Source organism: Mastomys coucha, unplaced genomic scaffold, assembly GCF_008632895.1.
Source record: "Mastomys coucha isolate ucsf_1 unplaced genomic scaffold, UCSF_Mcou_1 pScaffold18, whole genome shotgun sequence".
NCBI classification, from domain to species: Eukaryota; Metazoa; Chordata; class Mammalia; order Rodentia; family Muridae; genus Mastomys; species Mastomys coucha.
Window position 1 is genome coordinate 101,571,751 of NW_022196900.1, and position 9,091 is coordinate 101,580,841.

The window sequence follows — 9,091 nt, forward strand, 5'->3', positions numbered from 1 at the left end:
TTCTGACTCTCGCTGTGGGGCCAGGAATAAGCCCCTGCAGGAAGGGGTGAAGGAGAACAGCTACGTGTCTGAATGGGAACAGGGTTCAGCAGTGTCCTTTCTGGGCAGGAAAGAAACGGAGCAAAGCTGGCATCTTGGCCAAACCCTTTAGTCCCTCCATGACAAGCTCATGTCTGCCTGGGACCAGGATGTTCCACCTGTGACAGACAGTATTCTTTATTTGGTGATAAAATGGTCAAGCTGTCTGTTAATTACGTGCTGCCCAGTGTTAACATGAGCCGGGCTGACTGTCATAGTCCATCAACCCTTGGCAAACTGGTTTGTTTGGTCTGGACAGCAAACAACATTCCACACTACTGGATTTTTTTCTCTCCCAGATCCCCTGCGGCCCTGTCACCACTCCCACCCCCCCAAACCTTTTTAAAAATTACAGTCTGTTCTGCTGTCTCTGGTTACAGTCTGTAAACAATAAGCAATGCTGATGAAATGCAAAAAGCTGAAAATTTGTAAAGCAGAAAGGTCTGCGGGATGTCCCCCATCTGTGTCACATTAAACACGCACTGCACTCAAAAGGTCTGCTGAATTCTATTGAATCAGGACCCTGGGTAACACAGGCCAGACGTGCTCTTATGCTGCATGTTGAAGGCCACTGAACACAGGCAAGGAGGGTACAAGTGGCATTAGGAAGAGTGGATATGCAGCTCACTGCAGACTCTGGTCTGTGTATGTTGCAAACTGGCAGGTCATGAGGGAATGAGCGTTCAGACTTTTCTTTAGTCCTTGGTGGTTAAAGTAAATAACAGGCTTTCATGACAAGGTTACTCCTTTGAATGGCGACTCTCTGTATATTAAAATGACTGCAAATAAAAACAGAATGGAAGGAAAGCACAGTACATTTGGCGAGATGTTTAGAGGCTACTGGAGATGAGATGGTTGCTATGTTGGGCAAAAGGAAACTAATTTAGTTGATCCCAAGCACTTTACATAGAGGCTCATTGACACACTCTTAAGAAAATGGCAGAACGTGAGAGAACAATTGGTATGTTTTAAACTGTGGGATTGTGCTGGCCTCTGGATGACTCAGACAGAATGAAAGGGTGTGGAAGTGTCTCCAGGCACCATGTCCGGTGATGGCATTAGCTTTTGCGCATGCATTTCCCATCAGACTTAGGTGAGACGACATCAGGCAGGGACTGGGCAGCTGGTATTCAGGGTAGGGCTGTGGCTGCAGCTATGAACATTTTCACTGCATCTCTGGATACTCTAGCCTTACACTGTTCTTCACAGTGAGTGTTTACTAGCATTGTTCTTTATGGTGAAGAAAACATATCTTGCTGGAAGTGGCAAACTTTGACCAAGGGTCTTTCTGATTCTCTTGAGCTCAGTGAACTTACTGTATATCATTTGCTGAAAAGACTCTTAGGATACACAGAGTCCATCACTATTAGGTATCTGGACACCATGAAGGGATACCAATACTGAGAAGCTTAAAATCAGGAAGGTACAGTCTACATTCTTGCCATGTGTGTGTGTGTGTGTGTGTGTGTGTGATATATGTACATATGTGCACATACATGTAGGGAGGTCATAAGTTGGCACTGGATGCCTTCTTCTGTTGTTTTCCACCTTAATTGAGGCAGACTTTCTCACTGAAATTGGAGTTCATAAACTTGGCTAGCTTGCTAGCTAACAGGGTTTAGAAATTCACCTGTCTCCTCCACCCCTCCTTCCACTGATGGAATACACATGTAAGCAGTTGCATGTAGCTTTTAAATGGGTCCTGAGGATCTGAACTCAGACCCTCAGGAATATTAGCAACAGAGCCACCTCCCCAGTGCCCAAGGTCTACATTTTTTAAATATTTATATACTTTATGTGTATATCTTGCCTACATGTATGTACACTGCATGGATACCTGGTACTCACAGAAGTCAGAAGAGGGTGTCAGATTACAGAACTGGAGTTATGATGGTTATGAGGCACCCAGGTCTTTTGCAAGAGCATCAAGTGCTCCTAACTTCTACATTACCTCTCGAGTTCCATCAGAGCAGTTTCCTGTGAGATTGAAACAATCCATCTTAAAGAGAAACTCCTTAAGATAGAAAGTGAGCAAAGCAAAAGAGCTTCAGGAAGTCCTTGAAACTGAGCAGATTCACTAGGTCCCCCCTCCCAAAGAGCAAACAGTAAAGACTGTTGAGAGTCAATCTTAGACAAGCCAAGTGCAAAGAAGCCTAGGAGGCCAGCCTAGCTGTCTAAAAGAAGCAAACACTAGCTGAGCTGCTTGGAAAAGGCTTAAGCCTATTCAGCTACCCGGAAAGGACACCCTCCAAGTTACTGAGTTCCTTGCAAGGTGTGTGGTGTACTCCAGGTTCCCAGCTTTTGTGCTGGGCTGGATTTTGGCAATGCAGCTATCTTTGAGCCATTTCTGCTTCTGTAATTAACTACTCACCCATATTCCTATACGTAACACCAATAAAACTCATTGGTCTGTTGTAGACTCCTGGTCTGGGGTGAGTAGATGTGTATGTTGTGCTTACCCCAGGAAAAGTCTGCTACACAGTACCCCACAGTCTACACCTCTGATGACTATAGACGCCTATATTTTGTATTAGATGAGTGAGTGGAGCAGCTAAGTGGGAGTGCTAAGCACCATGGAGGCCTAGAAAAGCCTGCTATAGCTTTTTTGGGAAGCTGGTCTTGACGTGGCGTCAAGCAATGGTTTGCTGTACTATAGGCTAGAAGGAATAGGTTGTATATAGATACTTAAGAATAGGCAGCAACAAATAACAAGATTAAAAGAAAAACCACTCAACAGGTCACATCGCACACAATCAAAACATCTGCCAGCCCTCACTTTTAGAGTTTTGGCAATGGGCATTGCTATAGGCAGACTGATAACAAACTCTCATAGTCACGACACAGACTCCAAAGCACATGGACAGGACCTGGAAGTGACTAAGCCACATCTTATCAGCATCGGGAAGGAAGACACGCACTACATGGATGAGGGACTGGCTGGCTGTGTGGCTACTGTTGTGGAGGCTGGAGAAAAACACAGCAAGCTCTCACCAAAGAGGAAGACATACTTGACTTCAGGGAATTTTATTTTTTTCTTTTCTTAAAGAAAAATATTATCTTACCATGGATCCAGGTGGCAGTGCCTCCATGTGGCCTGCCATTTCTTTATAACTGAAGAACCCTGGACAAGCCATGAGAATCAGTTTTCCTGTGCAAATAAAATTTATGAAAGAAAAATACTATCTAATTCTTACAGATCCTTTAAACATCTCTAAGTATCCCCTCTCTCCCCTTTTCTTTGAAACAAGGTCTTATGTAGACCAGGCTGGCCTCAAATTTACTGTTACAGAAGATGACCTTCAATTTCTGATCCTCCTGTCTCTATCTCCTGAGTGCTGGGATCACAGATGAGTAGCATGCCTGGCTTCTGCAGGCTGGGGCTCAGTCCTGGGGCTTTGTGAAAACCAGGTAAGCATGCTACCAGCTGAGCTTCTCCAGGGGCTTTACAAAGACTGGGACAAAAAATATGAAAAGCAATTCACAAGTGGAGAGGTGGGAACAGACAGCAGGAATATAGGCAATGCCTCAGCACTGCTGACATGCTGCGAAGTAGGAGCAGCCGCAGCGACGAGACATCTGCTCTGACTGCGAGGCTTAGAAGATGAAGCCTCCTTCTTACTATGGTGCCTAGCACAGCCGCTACCCCATAAAAGCTGTGACTCCCCTGAATGAAGGAGCAGGCAGAGGGCTGGAGAGCAGGCTCCACTTCAGCCCTGTAGGTCAAGCACAAACTGCCTCACCTTCCTAGGAAGTGATCTGTAAAGTGTTGCTACAGAAAACATGCAATGCTTCAATTTAACAATCAAGCTATGAGAAGCTGCAAGTGTCTGTGATAGATGAAGCAAGTGTATTATGGCATACTTGCCACATATTTTATTAAAGTTCAAAACAACTTGCTTTTGGAATGGAAAGGTACTTTTAGGTGAGATGTTGATGTTTGTACTTGGAGCTGCAGGTGCAGCTTGGTAGCACAGCTAGGACACTTGAGCTTCCAACAAAACACACACACACAGACACACACACACTCACATATATGTACACATTTGTATGTCCATGCATACGAATACGTATAGACATCAGAGAGGTGTCTAGTGGTATTGTACTGATAACTTCTTGTTGATTAGTAATGACCTATTACACTGAGTTCTGCTCACTCTCTCGAGACAAGAAAGAGGAGAAAATAACAGCTCTGATTTCAATGGCTTGCTGTGGCCATTAAAGAGCTAACAACCAGCAGTGCTAAACTTCAACGTACACATACAGCATGCTATTTTACTTAAACACTAAAACTATGTTTTTAAGAAACCATGATGATTCAAGAAGCAGTTCAGTTCACAGAAACTGAAGTCTAAAGTATACTCACAATGAAACCACAGATGAACCCAGGTTTCTACCGTAATAACTGTATAGCACATGGGCTAGGTAAGGAAGGGGCTGCTGAATGGCTTTTTTTTTTTTTCTCTGCAAAAGGGACAATCAAAGGGGAGTGACCACTACCTATGTCTCCTCCCACAGCCTGGCCAGGCCCTGTGTTCCCTTGGATACAGTAAGGAAGGCCATGTATGTGACTTTGCCAAGCTGCAGTTGTCTATAGGACTTCTCCCTGCCCTAACAACTAACCTACTTTTACCGCACTGTCTCATTTTCTGACCCTGAATAGCAGGAAAGAGTGTTCCTTCCTATGTGAGGCAGCAAGCTCAGAATCATGTGCTCTGACAGGAGAGCTGGAGGTGTTAGCAGGCCCAGCAGGGACCTGGGTACGCATGGTACAGTTGTTAAAGGGTCCTCCAGGTAAGGCATGCACTGCAAATACACACTATACGAATGGGAACGAGCACATGCAGCTTACCTCCCAGCATGCCCCAGTCCCAACCCACCAGCAAAGGGAATAGTGACATCTGGAACTGGTTTTGAGGCTCTCCAGCTGCAGATCCACAAGACTGAAGGGGCTTATGGCTGTCCCTTCTGATTCTCATCAGGGCCACACAAGCCAGTAGACAAGCTGGTTCAACCTCACTTTGAAATGCTCTTCACTCCCCAACCTCCTTTGAAAACGGACTTAATAGTCCAGGTGAAAAGAGATCAAAATGAAAGATAAGGGCTTGGGTCCTCTCAGGTGTATTTTGAGATTTCATAGAGATCAGATGTACCCTGGGTCAGAGTTGACCTTCCCAGTACCTATCCTCTTAGGAGACAAGAGCCAGTAAGACTGAATTCATTTATATTGTTGGCCTGGGGAAGGGGTGGGGGCTGTCTTTATAGGCCTGGAAAAAAAGCACACATACAAATTGTGTTAGAAACATGTCATGAGCCAGAGAGATGTGGGTAAGATGCTAGACACTGCCAGACAGATGGGGTAGTAAGCAAAGTCTCCCAGATTTGGTGCCAACCACTGCTCACACCCAGCATGTGTCTTTCTAATTGTTTCCCTGTGCATGGGTACACAGGCTCTTGAGCAAGACAATAGACCATGCCCTGCTGCCCAAGCTTTCCTGCAGCTCAGAGAGAGGCAGGTGTAGCCAAACCTCCTCTGATACTAAAGAGGGACACAAAAGCTCTGTCCTACCTCTCCCTAAAATTGAGGGTTTCTTTTTTCTTCTGGACTCAGGCACAGACAGTAGACAGCGAGGGCGAGCTTTGGCTAACTAATGATCAAGTTCCTTGGGGAGGGAGGGGCATAAGCAAACCCAGAGCAGCCCTGATGCTGACAAAGGGTGAGTCATAGAAGAGGCCAGAAGTGACTCTTCAGTCGTAGTTCTTTGAGGCTCCCTTTCCAAAGGATTGCTCAGACCAGGGAGTAGGACCAAACTTCCTTCTATGTGGCACAAAAACCATTGAGGACTTCCTGGTGTTCTGACTGCAGATTTTTGCAGATAAGAATCTTCATGAATGCTAGTTAACATCTGGCTAACTCACGGCATATTCAATGGTTAATTATTAAATGGAACCAAAGAAATCCAAAGAGCAGCAAAATCTCTTCATACAACTTGGCCTCATATGGAGGATGAAGAGACACATGCAGTTTGGGTTTAGCAATCGTGTAATGGAGTCCAGATGACAACACCCTCCATGCTGAGACGCCATCAGAGTCTCTTGGGGCCTTCAGAGCACCTTGACAGTAGAAACATGAGTAACAAAGGACCCAAAGGCCTTAGGCTTGCTGGGCACTGCATCTCTTCCCTTACCTCTATAGCCTTTTTACTCATGCCCACAGCACCAAAATAAACAGAAATCCCCTCTGGCCTTCCAAGGGGGCACAGCATGCTGAGCACATCTGACTCAGCAGGCATCCTACACAGAGGCTTCCTATGCCAGCTGTGCAGCAGCTGGTGCTCCCAGGTGATGAGCAGATAAAGAGGGACTTTTGAAAGGCAGAGCAGAAACAAGGCTAGAGCCAGGAGTATCACTGCTGTTTTCTGGAAAGACAGATTCTGGGTATAGAAGGGAGTGCCACAGTTCCTGGGTACAAAGTGTGGTGACCTGGTCTCTGGACATGAGCCAGGATCCCTCTGCTCTGGCAATGACAGACACAAAGCACGGACAAGCCCCCCAATGAGGCTAAAGGAAGGAATGGGGTGACAATCAAGATGAAATTACCCCAATCCACTTTCCCTCTTAGGCCCTCTGAATATAGGTATATTAATTAAACCCATGTCTACCTGCACATCTGCTCCTGTCACAGTTGCTTCTGAGAACTCAGGCTGTCTGGCCTTCCTGAGATATTTCCTTCCCCATTCCCTTCTTAGAGAGGGCATAGAGCTCCTTTGAGGCCACCTAGACCACCAGCCCATTCCATAAGGTAGCTTTCCACCTGCTCTGATCAGCATGGGGCTTGGCCTCAAAGAGCCAGAGAGCAAGGCCCATCCAGAGCCTTCGCAATGCTATGAAAAGATCCAGCATCCAGGCATCAACCACCCTGCCACCAACACAGCCTCCTAGGAGACGGCTAGGTTTCCTGTTGTGTCAGCCCCGTTTCCTTCAGCAACATTATACTGCAAACAGAGAGCCGCTCTGAAGAAAGCGTCGTGGTGTCCCATTTCTGGGCTGGGGGACGGGGGAGGGATGGAGGCAGACTGCCTAGCTGTTCTGGAGGGGAACATTCCAACACTGTGACCCCCTCAAAGTGGCTCTCCTTCCTTCTCCCCAGACCCGAAATGCTGTTTGAAGAAGGGAGGCATGCAAGCTTCCCTGTGTGACCTTGGATGGGCAGGTTCTGAATGGCAGCTGGGTCTATTACATGCCGTGTGAGAGGGTTAAGCAGGACAGCCTCAACTCTTTATAAACTTTTGCCCTGTGGATATGTACTCATTGGCGGCAGTACAAGACTCGAGCTGTATTACACGCCTTAACGATATGGTTCAACTGTCGGTCAGGCTTGGGCCTGGCAACGGGCCAGACCGCAATCAATGGGACACAGAGCCTCCCCCTTTCAGATCATCACGAAGGCTCATATTATCTCCTTTTCGTCGTGCTGGTTAAATTTATGGAGCAGAACCCTGAAGCTGCATTCCTTGGGCCGGGCCGGCCCACGCGGCCCTCCCTCCCTTTGTTCGGTACTGTAAGAGAGCTGTGCTTCGGAGGACTGCAGGGTTGTTAGTTCAGGCCCTGACTGTTTGCTCTTGACTGAAATGAAGAGAGTTCAGTGGAAGGGCAAAAGGACAGCCCGAGTGTAAACCCCATCCCAGCAGGCCCTGGGCCCCTATATATAGGCCCCGAGCTGCTCTTCAATGCACAGCTTCACTTTGTTCTCACAAAAGCAAAATCTTCAGTCCGATCCCTGGCAAGCTTCTTGCAAAACAGCTACCAAGTCCTCATGCATTTGAATCTCCACTTGAACTCTGCTAGGACATTAGGAGGAGGCGTAGTCTACCTATAGCCATCTTCTAATTCTCCTGGTTCCACAGGACACAGGAGTGCAAATGCTGACTACTAGTGGATCATACTTTTAATACATAAAAAAAGTAAACTTGATTTTCAGGGCTTGACCACCAAAGTAGAATACATGAGTACCACACATGAGTGTGTGCATGCTTGCCATGTCTGTTGAGCCATTGGTCTTATGGACTTAAAGCAGAAGGTCTCAAGCATCCTGTCTTCTAAATATATATCCATTTGTTTGCCCTGAACCCAGGGTCTCTGACCAGCATACGCAGAGCTGGGTAGCTGGCCTGCTCTGAAAGGGTTCCTTTGGTGTGAGGGTTGACCTATGAGGAAGGCCCTCCTTGCCTGGTTCCACTGGCTCATCTGGCTCAACAATGATGGAGAATGTGCACAAACTGAAGAGGAAAGCTGATCCCAGTTTCTCTCACCAGTCAACTAGAAACCTGTTCATGTATATCTGCAGTTCTCTGTGTAATGAGACTGCCAGGTTGGATTTTAGAGGTCTGGAATGGTTACTAGTATTCTTCTAGCCAGGGTTCAAGCATAAGAGATGGGGGAAGGAGGCACATAGAGGTGAGAAAAAAATAAGGCCAAGATCAACCAAAGACATCACAAGAAGACCAGGTAGGAAGCCTCTGAGGGATCATTGCTGACTGGGAAAATCTTGATAATTCCATCTAAAACAACAGGCCAGAGACAGCATACCTCCAGGCATATTTTAACTCTGGGCTGAGGCAGGCTTGAGTCAGGACAAGCTACTGGCTCCCTCATTCCAAGCAAGCCTCATATTGCAGAGGAGCACTTTTGGCTGTCCTCAGAGGCTTCTTTGTCCACACCCCAATGCTAAGATTGGCAAGTCAGTGAATCTGTCATTCCCAAGCCTAAAGCACTCTTTCAAGGGCTCCATCAGCAGTGCTTAGGAATGAATTGATCATAGAAAACTGTCTCTTGTCTATGTCAATTCTTTTACATATTCCTTACTTTGATTTGATAAAATTTTTACTAAGAACCACATGAACCAGAAAACAAGAAGTGGGCGGTGGTGGTGCACGCCTTTAACCCAGGCACTTGGGAGGCAGAGGCAGGCGGATTTCTAAGTTCGAGGCCAGCCTGGTCTACAAAGTGAGTTCCA

At 46.6% G+C, this 9,091-nt stretch overlaps 1 protein-coding gene across 6 annotated transcripts in view; it reads right to left on the minus strand.

Annotated features, from left to right (window-relative positions):
* Positions 1 to 9,091, minus strand: part of Vps13d (vacuolar protein sorting 13 homolog D) — a 234,091-nt gene that overhangs the window by 22,495 nt on the left and 202,505 nt on the right. The gene's annotated exons all lie outside the window — the stretch shown is intronic.